Here is a 3,087-nt window from a genome sequence, read left to right on the forward strand (position 1 = left end):
TCACTGTGGCTTGCCACACATTTTCATCCATTGATTTGAGGAAGATCCCCATTCTGGCTTTCCAATAAGCATAGTTGGAGCCATCAAAGGGTGGAGGCCTAGTGACTGAAAGGCTATCAAAATTTGACATCTTAAATAGCTTAAATCGTTAGCTCAGGAATTAAATCCAAAAAAAAACGAGCTATTATGCTTTGATACCACTTGAAAAGGCCAAGCTATATGTCCTAGAGGGGGGGTGAATAGGACAATGCCAAATAAAAACTTATAATAGCGGAATAATAAAGAAAATGATAGCCAAATTAAATAACAATGCAGGAAAGTAAAACAACCTCAAAATTCAGATCTTGAGAGGTTGATACAAACGTTATTCTAAGGACAACCTTACACCAAAAATAGAGTTTATGATAGGACAACCTTATTTCTAGAAAGGTCTTTGTATCAAGTCTCAAATCGAAGAGGAATACAGAATTAAATATAAACTGAAATGAAATAACTTGTAATTAAAGATGTATTGTTTTAGGGACAGCCATACACCATAAAAATGGCAGGGCAACCTTGCTGGAACAACTTTCAAATGAAATTGAAAATCAAGCTTATAAAGGAATAGCAGAAAGTAAATTCTAAGCTATTACAACATTCTCACAAAGCTTGAAATAATTACAACATTCACCACCATACATACATCCCACAAAAAGAATAAAAATTAGAAGAGTAAAACAATCAACCACAACACAAGGGTTTATAGTGGTTCGCCTGTGTGTTCACCAACTGTTATCCAACAGCCACACAAAAAGCTACTCCACTCCTAATATCCTCACACAGGGGATATTAGCGTTCACTAAAGATAGGTTTTCCCATGTTCACCCAAAACCCTTACAATTGTGTCTTTGTATGTGGGCTTACACAATTAAAAAAACCCCCACTTCTGAGTTTTCCTGGCTTTCCTCAGATAACCAAAATAACAAGATTTTTCTGGCAAATCTTGAAAGAAACCAAAATAATAGAAAGGAATTTACAATATGTAAAATACCTGAAAATCTCCTTCGTTGTAGCAGCCCGGTAGAACCAAATCAAAGTAGATGATTGAATGTCCAAGTTCAATGTCCAGTACTCGATTACAATGGTTCTAGTTCTAATTGATTTTAAATTAAACCAAACAGGGCTTGCCTTAATTGATTTTGATTCCAAAGAAAGGGAATAACAATTCCTCTTTTCAAATCAGATGGGAATAACAGACACAAAATCAATTAAAATAAAGCTAAGGAAAGAAGATATGAAATAAGCACACTTAGCTTAGATGGAGCACGAATTATCTCTCGAAGTTCGACGAAGATTGGCTTGAATACTATAATTAAATCGATGATTTCTTCCGAGATTCGTGCTCTATTTATAGGTGAGAAGATCAGGTCTTTGATGTCTAGAGTGCTCTTCGACTAGTCGAAGCGAAGATATATTTGAAAAATCCGGCAGATATACTTTGACCGCTCTACGACTCTGGTCGTAGCCCTCCTACGCCTAGTCGTAGGTCACCTACGACCGGGTCGTAGGTTTCCTTCGATCGGTCGTAGGTCCTGCAAAGGTTCGGACTTCGAGTCGTAGATTCTACGATTGGTCGAAGATGCGTCGACACTGTTCCTACGACTGGTCGAACAGATTCCAGGACTACTCGAAGGCTAACAGATTTTATCCGGAATTTGTAACAAACTTACGACTGGTCGAGGAATATCTTTGACTGGTCGAAGCAAGTCTAGGACTAGTCGAAGAAGCCCTAGGACTAGTCGAAGAACAGACCAATCACATGTAAAATAACATTCGGCTTATGTATCCGAAATGACCTACTTTTAAGGTCATCCTATGGTCAAACAAACCTCAATCATGAAGTATGGACATTGAAACAAGAGACCATGAAGAATGAGCCTTGAAGTCTTGATGTAGACTAAACCTTGAAGTAGCTCAATCATGAAAGTGGCTTGAGTTTCAGCTTGAGTCTTGAGTTCAGCTTGACTTTCAACTTGAGTCTTGAGTTCAGCTTGAGTGTTGCCTTGTACTTTCTTTTTCTTTTCAGCTTGAGTCTTGTGAGCAGTTCTTGCATTCAAGAGTCTTGTCTTGTGATCAGTTCTTTCATTCAAGATCTTGAGTCTTGTACTTGAGAGCTTTGCTTGATGTGAGCTTAGTTTGTTCATGAAGTCATGAATGTTGATCCTTGAGAGAGCTTCACTTAAGCAGGTTATATAAAACATAACAGAGATTTTGTCACCACAAATTTGACAACTTACAGGGATATAAACTATAGCACTTACAGAATCAGAGTCCCATCTTATCCAGTTGGAAGATATGTCAGTAAAACCAAATCAGAACTTCCTTTGACCTAATTCTCAATGAATGAAAGTCGTGAGAACTGAAAGTGATTCCATCACAAAACCATGCCCAAGAGACAATGGCTCACAATAGGATATACCAATCTCATAAACAAACATAAGAGAATCATGAAGATTAGAAGGGATTCCGTCATCCAACCATGCCCAAGGGACGATGGTAAACAATAGGATTTCCTAATTTCATAATCTCAATACATGAAAAGAACATACTTGAAGCTATTGTGGATCCATTGTAATTTAAGTCACAACAAACCATTAAAAACTAAAAGTATTTCTTAAATATCAAACTAGAATCAAAGAGAGTTCAGCATAAACACGAATCAAAGTAATAGAAAACATCCCATTATGCTACAAGCTTCACCTCTTAGCCCTAGCTAAGAGGTTTAGCCAACCATAGTTATGATTGGAACTAAACCCAAGAATAAAGCATGAAAAACTATGGAAGAAAGAAAGGAAACGCTTGGTGATGGCTTTCCGCCCTTGTGCTCCACTCCTCAAACCCTAGATTGTGCCTAGGGATGCCCTGGGGACTCCTATTTATAGTTGTGTAACAGCTCCTTTCGCATCTCTTTGGAAAAATTCAGAAACTCCCTCAAATTTACGTACTCCATATAACTCTGCGTAACTTAGCGTGATTCGTTCGATGGCATTGAACAGGCTTCAATGTCATCAAAGGTGTCTTTTATACGTACTTTTTTCGTGCTTTTGT

The sequence above is a fragment of the Magnolia sinica genome, chromosome 1 (assembly GCF_029962835.1).
Source record: "Magnolia sinica isolate HGM2019 chromosome 1, MsV1, whole genome shotgun sequence".
NCBI classification, from domain to species: domain Eukaryota; kingdom Viridiplantae; phylum Streptophyta; class Magnoliopsida; order Magnoliales; family Magnoliaceae; genus Magnolia; species Magnolia sinica.